This window comes from Apodemus sylvaticus, chromosome 9 (assembly GCF_947179515.1).
Source record: "Apodemus sylvaticus chromosome 9, mApoSyl1.1, whole genome shotgun sequence".
In the NCBI taxonomy this organism is placed as follows: Eukaryota; Metazoa; Chordata; class Mammalia; order Rodentia; family Muridae; genus Apodemus; species Apodemus sylvaticus.
Window position 1 is genome coordinate 102,194,715 of NC_067480.1, and position 16,348 is coordinate 102,211,062.

The 16,348-nt window shown below is 36.2% G+C and overlaps 1 protein-coding gene and 2 non-coding genes across 3 annotated transcripts in view; 1 reads left to right on the plus strand and 2 right to left on the minus strand.

Annotated features, from left to right (window-relative positions):
• Khdrbs2 (KH RNA binding domain containing, signal transduction associated 2) overlaps nt 1-16,348 on the plus strand; it is a 471,528-nt gene that overhangs the window by 368,140 nt on the left and 87,040 nt on the right. The window lies entirely within an intron of this gene.
• On the minus strand, nt 13,855-13,915 carry LOC127693114 (U7 small nuclear RNA). Its single transcript, XR_007979591.1, has one exon. It is a non-coding gene; the product is annotated as a U7 small nuclear RNA (small nuclear RNA).
• On the minus strand, nt 13,986-14,046 carry LOC127693112 (U7 small nuclear RNA). Its single transcript, XR_007979589.1, has one exon. It is a non-coding gene; the product is annotated as a U7 small nuclear RNA (small nuclear RNA).

Genomic DNA, 16,348 nt, shown 5'->3' on the forward strand with positions numbered 1-16,348 from the left:
ATGCCATGAGCAATGCACTGACTATTGTGGGCAAGATGAGACCTATGCAATTATTATTATACAGACTGAACTCACAAATGTAAATACGAGTGTGGGGGACATTCTAATAGCTTCTAAATTAGTAGGCTTTTAATATGTTTGCTTAGAAGGATATTCATGAAGTGTCTTTCTATATGGGACACTGGAAAGTGCTTAATTCACCACACATTGATAATTGTTTCATCATACTCCTGGGCTACCTATAGGAGAATCCTGCCTTGTGTCTGCAAAGGACTGATAAATCCACCTCATTCTCTGCCCATCTCTCATTGAACAAGCACACAGCCAGTTGTGAAATGAGAAAATTTACAATGAACCACATACCTTCCAGGATTTAGAAAGTACAGTTTTCCTGTAAAAAACAAAGTTGAGTTTTAAATTACATTTATATAGTCATATAATAGAAAGTGCAAGCCATGAATGTCAGTATGTGGAGACATAGCTGTATCCTTACACATATCTACCTCTGCCTCCCTCTACTCATCTCTACTTCCCTGTTTCTTCCAGGTTTCTTCTCTTCTTCTTCTTCTTCTTCTTCTTCTTCTTCTTCTTCTTCTTCTTCTTCTTCTTCTTCTTCTTCTTCTTCTTCTTCTTCTTCTTCTTCTTCTTCTCCTCCTTCTCCTTCTCCTCCTCCTTCTCCTTCTCCCCTTCCTCCTCCTCCTCCACTTCCTCCTCCTCCTCCACTTCCTCCTCCTCCTTCTCTCATCCTCTTCCTCCTCATTCTCCTTTTCTCCATCTCCTTCTCCTCCTTCTCCTCCTTCTCCCTCTATTCTCCTTCTCCTCCTTCTACACACACACACACACACACACACACACACACAGAGAGAGAGAGAGAGAGAGAGAGAGAAAGAGAGAGAGCATTTAATACACATTGCCACTTCATATTCATTCTTTTCAAGATATTAATGTATGAATGAAGCTGTACCTTCGATTCTCTTCTTTACTTATTCATATTTTAGTTGAGGAATGAGTCACCAAAGAATAAATGAGAATGAGGCATTTGTGAGGACCACCAAGTCCACAAAACTGACACAGAGTAAAATATGTAAAACCGTGTTCCAGATAGCAAATGCACTATTCCCTATGCTACTGAAAATAACAATAAGACACTTTTAAAATATTGTCCTGGGTGCTTCGGAGCATGTAGCCTCTTTAGGTTTCTTTGCGTAACTTTATTGCCTAATAAATAAAGGCAAAATTATTGTCATAATTTTGTTCATCATTTGTATGATTGGTAAATTAATTCTATCACCTTTCTATTGTAGAATGGCAAATTATCAAAAACCAAATGTAAGGTTAAGGTCATTCATTAGCTTACATTTCTGTAAGTCAAAAGCCTTGACAAGACTAGCCTGGCCTTTCTATTCAAAGTTTTATAAAAAAGAAGCCAAACTTCCTACCAGGCTGTTGCATATGATGCTTGGGTCCACCAGGCCACACTTCCCTTCTGGCTATTACTGAGGAGTCATATCGTAGCCTAAAAACCATCCTTGTTCTTGTTTTGTGCCTTTATCCCCTTCTTCAAAATTGATACCAGTAACTGAACCCATCTCTTGTATTGAATCTTTCTGACTTTGCTTGATTTAAATTAAAAGGCTTACATGTTTAAATGTAGCTTCTTGGATAATATATCTTCTGCAAGGTCAACTGATTGAGACATTGATTTATTTGCAAAAGCTATTATTTCAGTGGCTAGATTGGTATTTAGTTAAATAATTCAAAGAAGTTGTGTGCTTGCTAATGAATTGCAGTGTTAGAGATTGTTATGTAATTATACATGTGCTAATAATTATTCCTGTGTCATTGTCACAGATTATGTTGCAGAACAATTTTAGGAAGAAAAATACATTTTGACTCCTGGTCTCAGGGTACTTCAGTTCATATGCTAGTGACAGGATTATGGCTTATTTGTAATCATGAGGAAGTAATGTAGAGATCATGTGACAGATCAAGAAACAGACAACAGACTATTTTTCTGAGCTAGGCCCTACTTCCCAAAGATTCCAAGACCTTCTAAATAAATTCTTCCCAGCTGTGTAACAATCATTTAACCCTGAGACTGTGTGAGAATCCTTCAGTTTAAACCAAAACAGTGTCTTTGATGAGGATGACACGGGATGAAGCACATAAAACCCTACAGTTCTTAGGGAAGAATAACTCCATGTTGCTGCATGCTGCTGTCACCACTGGTTTGTTTCTCTCATGTTATCATCACCACAGGAAGAGGAGGGACAATGAGTGACATATACAGTTCTCTGCCAGCCAAAAGGCTGATCACTAGTAGACTTTCTTTGTCAAAAATAATCCAAATGGATTTCAGTTTGAATAGAGGAACACGGAGCAGATATAAATCATGTGTCTACTATCTCAAACAGCACTCAAGTGTTACTATTTAACGTAAGTGCCTGATGTGGCATAGTGACATGAGGCGATGTTCTCTGAAGTGGTTTTTCAAAGGCAGGTCTTACCATTAATGGAGTTGTAATTAATTTTACCTTTTAAAAAGATATTTATTGCAAATTAGGTGTATATATGTGTGTCTAGGTAGGGATAAGCAGGTCCCTTTAGAGAAGAGGGCATCACATTTTCTGGAGTGAGTGTTACAGATGGTTCTGAAACATGATGTAGGTTCTGAAAACTGATCTGGATCCTCTGCAAGGGCATCAAGACCCCTTAACCACAGAGCTATCTCTCCAATCCTATACAAGGAACTCTAATGAGGTGGTTGTAAATGTCCCTTTCTACATTTGTGTTTTGACTCCCCAGATGCCTTGCTGCCATGGCCCTCTAACCTGCATGGCAACACACCTTGAGGATACATGCTATGTTTTCATTTTCATGACAACTGCATATTGTGTTGACACAGAATAAAGCTGCAAAAGCAACATTCACAGTTGCTCTGTTTTAATACTGTTAAACTTCATTTACATGTCTTGCATATTATCTCACATCAACTTGCTTTAATTTTATATTATTCTGAGGGCTTTAGACATTCTTGTATTTTCTCTAAGTACCTGAGTGGTCTATAAATAATATTGGAATCAGAAGGTGCTAAGGGAGTGAAAAACAGTTCAAAAAGGGTTGTCTAGTTAAACTTGGATAGAAGAAAGATGGGAATGGGAGAGTCAGAGCTGTTTAGGGCGTGGGTCCTCAGGTAGTACTATGTCCAATTTTCTGAGAAAGCACCAAACTGATTCCCAGCTTGCAATCCCACCAGCAATGGAGGAGTGTTCCTCTTACTCCACATCCTCACCAACATATGCAATCATCTAAGTTTTTCATTTTGGCTATTGTGATTTGTATAACGTGGAATCTCAGGGTCATCTTGATTTGCATTTTCCTGATGACTAAGGATGTTGAACATTTCTTTAAGTGCTTCTCATCCATTCACAATTCCTCTATTGAGAATTCTGTTTAGCTCTGTACTTCATTTTTAAACTAGGTTATTTAGGTTTCTGAAGTCTAACTGCTTGAGATCTGTGTATATTTTATATATAAGCCCTCTATGGGATGTAGGGTTAATGAAGATCTTTTCTCAATCTATAGGCTCCAATTTTGATTTAGTAATAGTGTTCTTTGCCTTGCAGAACTTTTCAGTTTCACAAGTTCCTATTTGTCAATTGTTGATCTTAGACCCTGAGCCATTGGTGATCTGTTCAGGAAAATTTCCCCTGTGCCAATGTGTTTGTGGCCATTTCTTACTTCCTCTTCTATTAGATTCAGTGTATCTGATTTTATTTGGAGGTCATTTATCCAGTTGGTCTTGAGCTTTGTACAAGGTGATAAATATGGATCAATTTGCATTCTTTTACTTACAGACTGCCAGTAAGGCCAGCATCATTTGTGGAAGATGCTTTCTTTTTTTCATTGTTTGGTTTTGGCTTCTCTGCCGATGGTCAGGTGTCCATAGGTGTGTGGGTTTATTGCTTGGTCTCTAAACATTTAAAAATACTTTTATTTTTCTTATAATGACCATAGTTTACATGCTCAGGGCTCTCACAATACAAAAAGCTTATACCATTTTGATTTTGTGCCCTTTTTATAGCATTTGATTGATTAGATGTGTGGTGTTTGGTACAATTTTTACAAGAAGGCTTGTATTTCAGATTCTATTTTTTAAAAGTAACATTTTAATATTTAATATAGTGAATGATATGCAAAGGAAAGTGTCACAATTCCATCCACTCAGCAACCACATTAATTCTTTTGATTTTTATTCAATACATTTTGAAAAAAATAAAACATGACTTTCCTTCTACATTTCTATTCTGATCACCTGACTACCACTTCTTGGAAGTCATTTGTTTATTTGGTAGGTAAGTTTCTGCTTACATATTCATACTTTCATTGTCTTCATAATTCACAAAAATGTTTCTTAATAATTTGAACATATCTTATTTGAAAAGCCTGATTCTATGTTCTCATGAACATGCATTACCCTGTATTCATTAATATTTTGATACTTAAAATTCTAAACAATTTTTAGTTTAATTTTTTATTTATATGTATACATGGCTGAGGGGCCTATGGTTGCCTGATCAAAGTGAGGGATTCCCTCAAACAAGAGTTCTGGGCAGTTGTGAGCTGCCACCCAGATGTTGGGATCTAATCAAACAACCTCTGAAAGAGCAGTATGCATCCCTAATGTGTGGTCTAAATTGATCACAATATTTTTAAATTTTGGTGTTGGTTTTAAGCCTTTATAATGAGTATGAGAGTGACATCAAAGTTCTTTTTCCTGTATAAGCCTATTCTCTGAGCTGTTATTAAATACAATAATCATCTCTGCTATCACATACCAAGGTAGCGTATAGGCATTGGCATGCTGGTCAATTATTTACATTTGTTCCTAAGTCCTTTCACTATGAACCTCTCTTTTGTTCATTCCCAAATAAAGACAATGATAAAATATCAATCACCAATTCTTTGATTAGTTGTGTTTGTTCCTTAATTAAGTGTAGAAGAAACCCACATTATTTATTGGTCTTAATACCCTATATTACTTTTTTGGAGCTTCTTGAATTTGCAGGTGAATTTTGGGATGTAATGCACATATGCACAAATCATATAACTTTTACAATTTCAATTAAAATTGCATTGTATTATCAAATTAATTTAGAGAATTGGCATACTTTAATATTGAGTCTTTGGGAGGCAGAGGCAGGTGGATTTCTGAGTTCGAGGCCAGCCTGGTCTACAGAGTGAGTTCCAGGACAGCCAGGGCTATATAGAGAAACCCTGTCTCGAAAAAACCAAATCCAAAAAAAACAAAAAACAAAAAAAAATTGAGTCTTGGTATCCAGGTACATATCATATATTTCTTTATTTAAAATGTTCTGTATTGGTTACTTTTCTTTTGCTGTGAAAAATCCTTATGATCAAGGCGATTTGTAGAAGAAGTGTATTTGATGCATTGTTCTTCAGGGTTACACTCCATGATGATGGAGCAGTGGCAGTGAGCAAGAGGCATGGAAGCTGGAACAGAATCTGGGCTCTCGAATGTTAAGCACAAGAAGCAGGAAGCAGAGATCAAACTGAGAATGGTGAAAGGTTTTAAACTCTCAAAGCCCACCCTCAGTGGCAAACTTCCTCCAGCAAGAAGGCACCTTCTGAATCTGCCAAAATGGCACTACCATCTGGGGACAAAGCATTCCATCAAGACACCACATGCTCTATATGAGATACTTTCATGATTTGCAAGTGCTGCTAGTCCCACCAGACAAGAATAAAAGACCACTGACCCAAGTGGAAGAATTGGAACAAACTTTGTCTGTTTACAAAGGCTGCTTCACTCTAAGACCTACAGGGTTCAAGAGATCAGCGCTGGACATGGGGAAGATGAGAATTTCATAGTTCAGGGGTAGAGAATGGAGAATTGGGCAGGCAAACAAGCAGCATTGCAGAAGCAGAACCTAAGCATATCAAGATGGTCATTACAACCCCCTGGAACAAAGCCATAGTTGCCATTCCCTGGAACAGACAGTACAGAGTCAGTTGTAGTTCACCTTAAAAGTAGATGTGGTGGTTTGAATATGCTTGGCCCAGAGACTGACACTATTTGAAGTAGTGGCTTCATTTGAATAGGAATGGCCTTGCTGGAAGAAGTGTGTCACTGTGCAGGTGGGCTTTGGGTCCCTCCTCCTAACTGCCTGGCAAACTGTCAGGCTTTTCCTGACTGCATTTGGATCAAGTTGTAGAACTCTTGGCTCCTTCTCCAGCACTATGTCTACCCAGATGCTGTCATGCTTCCTGCCAGGATAATAATGGACTGAACCTCTGACCCTGTAAACCAGCCCCATTTTAAAGGTTGTCCCTTATAAATGTTGCTTTGGTCATAGTGTCCCTTCGCATCAATCGAAACCTAGCTAAGACAGTGGGGTATAACCCAGTCATTGGTGAACAGAAATTTAATCAGAAAAAGGAATGAACTTAGTTTCACTTGGATATTATAGGAGTTCTAAGCCCGGATTTTAGATTTCGAGGGAGATGATTTTTAAAGAGTTCTAGCTTCTCATTTTCTCTTGTTGGGGTTCAGGAATTACCACACAAACCATACAAGTATCCGTCACAGCTAAGCAACAATAGTTTATTAAATGCACACCTCAAGATTGAACATTGAAGACCACAAAAAATGACCCATTTTGGTTTTTGAGAGACAGAAAGGAGATGGGAAAGGGTGTGGGAGGAATTTGGAGGAGTAGACAGAGGAAAAACCATAACTGGATATATACTGTGATTGGAAAACATCTACTTTCAACAAAAGGAAAAGAAAAATATAAATCACCTTTATAAGGAGGAGCAGGAGGAAGAGGAGAAAAAAGAGGAGGAGAAAGATACAGTCTTTAAGGCCAAAAAGTAATTCTTAAAAATAAGTAGTAAATATGACCATTTTCTGATTCAAATAACAGGAAACAATATATTATATATTTTTATAAATATATATTGAACATATATATATTGTACATTTATGTATCTATATATATGATACAAACATATTAAAATGGAAGACAATATATATCACCAAAATAACAGGGCTGTATTTAAATTTTCTTCATGACAATATATACAAAAATGACAAAATGATCTAAAGGGTGGGAAAATGTGAATAATCCTGCAGCTGTCAAAGAGGTGTTTCAATCCTAGATTCTTAAAACTTTGGGACCAAGTCAGGTAAAACACTTCCTAAATGGAAGCTGGTGTTTAAACAGACTCTCCCACAATGCAGGAAAAAGAAAACAAATTAAATTTATTTATGCTGGATAGCAAAGGCTGATGAATCACACTTGAACAGTAAATTACTGGGCACGATGGCTTCTCAGCACAAATGAAACATATCCAAAGTGACATATTAGCTGCTGCATCTGGCAATGGAGGCTGGATAGATGGTTCATCCTAAAACCGTGTGGTGGCTTGGCTTAAAAGTCAAAAAATGAACCTGCCACTAGAAGTGATTAAAAGAAAGAGCCATCTTTCTTTTTTCTATAACTCATTGTTTGCCATCTCTCCTCAAGTCGGAGTTATTTTGAGGATCAGGTGGAAAACGCAAGCGAGGAGCTTTTTCATGTGAACTGCGGTTGAGGAATCATTCCTGCTGGTTCAGTCTTCTGTTGTCTTTCTCTGCTGCTGATCTCAGAAAGTCCTAAGTAAGGCATATTGTGAGAGCAGTGATTAATTCCCCCAGCAACTGCGGCTTAAAATGCACACACTGAATCATCTCTCAAACTTAATGGATTAGAAATCTTGATGAAACTACAGGGCAAATACTTACAAATAAGTCAAGAGTAAAGCAAAATCATCCTGGTGCCTACCCAATGAGGAACTCTTACCTACACTGTAAGTTTAAAGTGATTTATTTTATTGTTCATAAAGACATCTTTTGCAAAGTAGCCTCTAGAAAGTGCATGTGTCATTTCGGTCAGGACAGCCTCTAACCTTTCAGACTCAAAATGTCACTGTTTTTACAAGGGGTTATGTGCTTCGGTTAATTCAGTAGCATCCAGGTCAACATAATTAGGTAAATATATATATTTTATCTTTGGAAAACATATCTGAGAAATTTCACTGAGCTTTCTAATAGGCCCCTGAGATTCTGTAATTCATGACCATTAAGCAATACTATCATTTTATTTTATAAAGATATATAGTTACTGAACCATTTAGCTAGCTGCACACTTTTTATTTTTAAATATAGTCTAGTCCACAGTTTGAAAACAAATTTGCCCTCCTTTCTTGCTTTCTCACTATAATCTACCTGTTTCAAATGGGTGGTGCTTTTAAGATCCTCCATGTCTTCCCTCCCTCTTTGTTCTTCACTCTTTATTTTTATTAACATGGTATGATATCCAGAGAAAACCACAGAAGGTATCCAATGCTTAAAATGACTTGTGTTGCTGTTTAAGAGCAACGAATAGACAAGCCTGTGAAGAAGATGAGTTTCAGTGGTTGACGTTGCAATATAGTAGAGCCTTTATGACTTCATCCTTTTGAGGACTGAGGGAGGGACAAGAGTGTCCTCATGTAGGTTACCCTAGTTATACACACACATACACACACACACACACACACACACACACACACACACACACGTCTTCTAGTTACATACATACACATAATATTCTAGTTCTATACATATGCATGCATATTCTACTTACATATACACATGTTCATACATCCTAAACTAAATCTTTTTTGCTAACCAAACTCCATCTTGAAAATTATTCTCCTGGCCATAAGGTATTTGAGAATTGTAGAATTATGAGACAGCTGAGCCATGTTCCTGTAAGAATAGCCCAAAGCTTTATATTTATATGTTATGACAAATCTGCAACAAACACTAATCAAGTCTTAAAACAATTTAAGTTTTCTTTTGGCTGATACTGTATAGAGAGGGCTTGGAAATAAATGTTAAGTGTCTTTTAAAACACTGGTGCTATAGTTTTAATTCTTACATATTGCTATGCTTACAATATATTTATCCTTTAAATTTGATTATACTAGCCTATTTATTTTATATAATTTTGTCATTTCCTTCTCTGCCACTTTTTGTTTCCTTTTGTTTTACTAGTATAACCTACTTTGTTGTTGAACAGTCTTTTCTGCTCCTTCTCTTTTCCATCTTGAATTCTCAAAATTTGCTTTTTTTTCCAGCTCATTTTAGCTAGTTGCTAATATCCACACATTCCTACGCATTGATTGTGTTTCCAAAAATCTTTACTAACGTTTGGATGCCAGTTGTCTGTAAGATGCTGCTACTATGCTTTCATATTTTGAAGTGTATGAAATACAAGTTATATATATATATATATATATATATATATATATATATATATATATATATATATATATACTGTTTTATATAAAGATACCTACTATAATCTTCAAAATCTTACAGAAGAGAGAACTAAGAAACAGGGTTTAAGAAAATTCTCAAGTGGCTCAAGTGTCAGATTGCTTAATAATTATCCCAGTTCTAAAAATCTGAGTTTAGAAACATGTGTCGTTCTCACATGACATTTACATATCATCATTGCTAACTGCATCATGGTAAGCCCATACAAAAGTGTGTTCAAGGAACACAAACTGTGCATTCTGAGCATCATAATATAGAACTGTTATACAGGCTCAGAACTCTTCCTCATCCTCACAGTTGAATATTCTGCCTAAGTTAAAGCCAGTTGAGCCTCAGTGAAACCTACAACTAAAAATTATTATTCAGAAGACAACCCCAACACAATTCCTGCACCTAAAGCTCAGAAACACTGTGGGAGAAGGTTGTGAAAGGTTGTAAGAACCAGGGGAACAGGAAGTCCACTACTAGATTTCATGTCCTAGAAATGTCAGGGAAGTGGTATTTACGGTGTCTCAACCAAATGCTTACTAAACAAGACCTGAAGAAGAACAAAAATGCATGCTATCATGAAAATGAAGATTCTCACAAGGTCTCAACTCTATACACCAAAGAGATGCTGAGCCCTGGACAAACAGCCTTCTTCACAGAGGAGCACATCAATTGGTTATCCAATACCAAATGGTCAGCACAGAAAACATATGTGTGTGTAACATTATACTGACAGAGCAGTTTATATGTTATGTATTTATGAGTGTTCCTCTGTGTGTGTGTGTGTGTGTGTGTCCCCAAGATCAAGAAGATGACACAGATTGGAGGGAGAAAGGAGAACAAGAAAAATGATGTGATTATATTTTAATTTCAAATAGTTTTAAAATGAAAGAAAAACTAGGCAATTTCATTTTAAATAACATTAGCTTATTTGAAACTACACAAAAAACATAGTTTTACTTAACTAAATGCATATCTTTTACAAAGCCAACTCAGAATATGTGTGAAAGATTGCATAAATAGCTACCAATTAAATGTTAAATGTGTACTAACAAATTTTCAGACTAGTACTTTGCATAATTAAATAAAGCTACATTTGAGCTCCAGCTGGCAACAAATAGAAATTCATTCTTCTTCTCATTAAGATACAATGATACTGAGAAAATAATTGCTTTAAAATGGCACCCATCCTGTCACCATCAGAAATGAAGCCCCTCTTAACTGCTAAATATAGTAGGAATTTTCCGTAATTTATGTTTCTCAATGTTTCTGTTTCATCCGCAGACAATATAAATCAGAGCAGAGAGCAAGTCAGTATTTCTTACACAAAAGCAAACTGACATTTTTAACCAGCAATGTTTAGTAGAGAATTTTATCTCATAAGAACTTTAAATCATTATTTTACCCTTATTTGTAAGTGGCTTTTTTTTTTACCTAATATGAGATCAAAATTATTTATAAGAAATTCATTGGTATGATTGCAATAATATTTTAGCGTGCTGCTCACAGTGGTAGACTGTGTTAACCTATGCATTAGAATTCAGAGCTATGCAGAGAGTAACTGTGTGGTCAAATGGTTTAGTATACAGACTGACTGTTTAGGATTGCTGAACTGAACAGACCTCACTGTAAACATAAGAGTTAAAATTCCAGTCTGTTTTGAAAATCTTTCATAGAAAAGTAGCAAGGACTGTAATTCCTAAAGTAGACAAGAAAACCCTTCTCAAGGGAATCTGTGTAGAATAACATAGGCGACAGATAGTTTCCCATTAGTGTAGAGACATTACACGTTAGGACCTGGATCTTTGTGAAGAATTATGAGTGCTTTGAATGTATCAGGGCCCAGAACAATTGACAAATTGAAAGAGAAAAGAGGCAAAAACTTAATTAAAGGAAGAGAGAACTGATTAATAAGAATTGGGGGAGGGTAGGAGTGGAAGGGGTTTATTTAGGCTGTACACTCCCTGTTCATCATAGTCCTTCACTGAGGGAAGTCAGGACAGGAACCGAAAAAGGGCAGGAATCTGGAGGTAGCTGATGCAGAGGCCATGGAGGGATGCTGCTTACTGACTTGCTCCTCCTGTCTTGCTCAGCCTGCTTTCTTATAGAACCCAGGACCACCAGCCCAGGAATGGCACCACTTACCATGGGTTAAGCCCTACCTCATTGATCATTAATTGAGAACATGCCTTACAGTTGGATTTCATGGAGGCATTTCCTCAATTGAGTGCCCTTCCTCTCTGATGACAAGTTTGTGTCAAGTTGACCCATAAAACCAGCCACCACACTGGGGCAATTAACAAGATCTTCCTTGGCCTCTTAGAGTTCACTGCAATAAATCTTTCTAGGCATGCGACAACACATCTGATTATTGGATCCAGGTTGTCTCTAAACACTTGTTAAGTTGTCTACCCATAAATGATGGGTTTTTTGTTTGTTTGTTTGTTTTTTGTTGTTGTTGTTTTTTGCCTTTTGAAACTGAGAGGCCTACATTGAGTAACTAACCCCATTGCATGTTTATCATTTTATTTGATCTGTTCTTTGCGAGTTTCATAAGTATATATGTAAAATATGCTGATTACTATCGCTGTTGTTCTCTAATCTCCCCTGTCTTTATCAGCTTCTCACCATGAGTACATTTCTCACATTCATGTCTTTTGATTTGGTTTTGTGACCTATCCTCTGAGCTTATCCGCAGCTGTCAATGTGACCACAGGTTTGGACCTGTGCCTCCTGGTGCATTTGTCAGTTGGTCCCAAATTGAAGACAGTGTCTGCCCCTTGCCCTAGTATCTATCGGTAGATCATAGCTCAGAAGAGAGAGTTAAGGTCAGCTGGCCCTTCCTTAGGCTGGAACTGACTATTAGCAGGCCTGGTTTGTCTAGCTCTTTTAAAGGCAACAGCCACTGTCATATCTGCTGCGCTGGCTGCAATCTACCATAAGGAGAGTGAGTCCAAGGTTTTCATCTGTAATAAAAAACTAGAAGTCTTAAGACTGTAAATTACTCGTGGTCTGGAATAATGTCTGCCATGTGTAATTCTTCAGAATTACAAGAAGATTAAAAACTGTAATCATGGTGAAAATCATAACTGATTTCATACCAGATAGAGATGGACATCTTTTGGCAAGTAAATTTATCTCTAGAAACATGCAGGGAGATAGATGAGGTCAAAGATTCATGTGCACAGATATTCATTACAGCAGCATTTGTAACAGTCAAGTGTTGGAAACAAACTAAATATCTAAGAAAAGTAACTGGGTAAAATAAACCATTGTGTGTTTTCAACCTCACTGTCTTCCATAGCAGTAGCACTGTGAGTGCGACCATCTTGTCCAGCTGCACATTACTCTATACAAAAGCAGAGGTGGTTGAGGCACAATTAAATGTAAAACCTCTTATTTCAGATGCGGTCAGACACATAACTTTAAACATAAGATTCTGAGCAACTATAAAAAAAATTCATATAAAAATAAAATTACTTCTAAATACTAGTATTATAGGAGGAAATATACTACAGTAATTTACTACACTTTAAATAATTCTTCAACAAAGTATTTATTTCTGACATATACATGCATTTATATATGTATATATACAGTCATGTGTGTGTTTGTGAATGTCTGTCTGTCAACCTGTATGTGTGTTTGTTAAGCTACACTGAGAGTCAGAAATAGCATTTAAGTTCTGATACTTGCTTCTAGACTTAAGACTTGAAACCAGAAAACTGTCTATTTGAAAGACTACCCCCCTTAGTTACTATTCCAGCTCAGGACCTCAACTGTGTTTATTAGCAATTTAGTTATTATGATGTAAATTCCCTCTGTTCCAAATTCCTTACCTGGGAACCTACCTACATTCTAGAAATTCTTTATAGGATTATGTGTGATTTTAATTCTTTAAAAGTTCTTTAAAATATTTATTATTGATTCCATATAATTTTAATTTTAAATTATTGTTAAAGTATATATATATATATATATATATATATATATATAGATAGATAGATAGATAGATAGATAGATAGATAGATAGATAGTAGGACCATGAATGAATCATGAAATAATTGCTTCATGGGAGACCTAGAGGATCCACTATGTTGAAGCAATAGAATAGTTTTCAACACATATCTTAATTAAGAATAACAGGTTCTCGTTTTAAAACATCTTCATCTTTAACACCCTTGGTGCCTCTTTCTTCACAATGTCTCTCACATACCCTTAAAAGAACTAAGTAAACAAATGCTATTGAAAGCTACCTATGTATACACCGCTTTCTGTCATAAAGTGAAAATTAATAATTATTATATGAGATCAGAAGTCTGTTGCCAAGAACCAGCTTCAGCTTGGTTGGGGGTCCTGAGGAAGGGGTATTTGGGAGCAACAGAAGAATTGACTCGAAGTCAATTATGGTTGCCAGCTGAAAGCTCTGTGGTCTTCTTGAGATAGCTCTTTAGAGAGCTCTCTAGGTAGGTAGCTCATGGGTCTTCTGACCAAAGTGTGAAAAACTGCTAGAAAAATTCCAAAAGAGCTGCAATAGCTCTCTGAACATCTCTTAGATTTCCTGCTAGACAAAATTTTAACAGAGTTGTGTTTGCTCTCTTAGAAGGTTTTTGGTTTTCTGACCAAAGCCAGAAAACCTGCTAGAAAAGTCTAAAAGAGGTGTGTTAGCTCTCCAAGCAGTTCTACGTAGCTCTCTCTGTCAGACCAAGCCCAGTCTTTTTGTTACATATCAATTCAGTCATTTGCCACAGATTTCCTTTTGATTATCATACAAATAAGCGTTTTCTAACCTTAGCCCCTTTATGCTTACAAAAAGACAAGTATATATATTTTTTTTAACACAGAAAATGAACTCAGAGATCTCCCCTACCTTTGTAAACACAAACAGTAAGCTTACCTTGGTGGGATCCCACCCTGAGATCACTACTACCTCCTGATAACCTCTTCGTTACCTGAACCATTAGCCTTGTTTTTAACTATTCCTTTCACTATATTAACTCATTAGTGCAGCTGTCAATGAGCCTTTTGGGTCTGTGAAAACCCTCATATAATTCATATTGCATCCTTATATTTTGCATAGTTGAGAAATTATATATTCTTGAACTTATGTTTTCACAGTTCTTTTCCACAGCCTTAAGGGCTATTCTGGATGTCACAGTATTAACATTTTGCTGAGGAACATTAGACACAGTTGTACTTCCTGAAATAATGCTGCTCCTAATTATCATGGAGTCATTAACCTTGGCATGAAGAACATTTCCTGAAGGAGAAATGTGAAGTTAAATATGTACATTATTATACAAAGAAGCCTTATACCTACAGCAATCATTGCATAGGCCCACATTCTGTTGGCTCTACTTCAGGGTTGGTAACACTGTCATGCCCTGCCTTCTGCAGCCATGCAGGACTCAGCAGTGTGTGTGTGTGTGTGTGTGTGTTTGTGTGTGTGTGTGTGCCCATCTACATACATGAGAGAGAAAGAGTCAGGGATGAATCTGACTCTGAATATTATACATGCTGTCTTGATACAGTTTTTAGCCAAGGATCTAGTTATCAGCAAAGCAGATATAAGAATTAGTTGTTGTGTTTGCCTAGTAATCTGACTAACAAAACAATGGGACACCAGAAATTTAGTACCTCACCACTTTGAGAAAAGGAAGTATATCCTATATTATAGCTCTTACATGGTGGAAAGCCATGAACCTTGTTTTTAACTATACTATTTTAGCTATACTTGTTTTTAATGATACTTTTTATATGATGACTGGAGGTAAGAAAGGAAAGCAGTAGGTTTTCATTGCTGTTATTTTATAGGCCGTTTATTTCAAATACACATGAAATATGAAATAAGTGATTCAATTTCTTTCTCATTCTATTAGTGATGGAGTATCTTAAATATATAAAATATAAACTATAAATTAATAAAATATAAGTATAAATAAATAAAATATATTAAATATCAATGTATTATACTTACAGAAATATAAATGCTTATATAAATAAAGAAATCTAGTATATAATTATTAAATATATAAGTAAAATATGATAAATATATAAGTAAATAAAAATAAAATATATGAGCTTACAGACAATTAATATAGTTGTCTTTAAGTGTTCTTGATATTACTGACAAAGATTTATATATTTCTTTTTCCAGGAAAAAGACCCAATTTTATTTTCAACTTAATGTATTTGTTAGAAAAAGACCTAAAAATTATATTGATCACCTGTAAGGTCTGCACATTATAAAGTTATATGCAAAGCTATATTTCCTTAAAGAATGAGAATATTCCTTTCTCACATTATGAATAATCCTCTTGATGGGGTAAGAGGCAAACATTTTCTTTTATAAATCTACATGCTCTCACTTTCAGGTATAGTATGTAGTATACCTCACACTCTTAAAATTTTTATTAATTTTAACCTGTTCCAATTCATAGTTAATGTTTCTATTGCTATGATGAAACACTATGACCAAAGGCAACTGAGGGAGTAAAGGGTTTATTTAGTTTACTCATGCTTCCACATCATTGTTCATAAGTAAAGGAAGTCAGGACAGGACTCAACCAGGGCTGGAACCTGGAGGCAGAAGCTGGTGCAGAGGCCATGGAGGAGTGCTGCTTATTGGCTTGCTCCTCCTGGCTTGCTCAGCCTGCTTTCTTACAGAAGCCAGGACCACCAGCCTAGGGATGTCCTTGTCCACAATGGAGCTATCACTAATTGAGAAAATGTCCTACAGATGCCTCTTATAGAAGTCTTTTCTCAACTGAGGTTCCCTCCTTTCAGATGACTATAGCTTGTGTCAAGTTGATAGAAATCTTGCCAGAACAGTTCCCAATATAGCAATCTTTATGCTATTGATAAACAAAAATGTACCATTCTGGTAAAGCAGAAGAACTTCAAGCTTGAAGCCAGTCCAGCATACAAGGACAGCTCCAGTCCATATCTCCAAAACGTACAATAAACAAATGA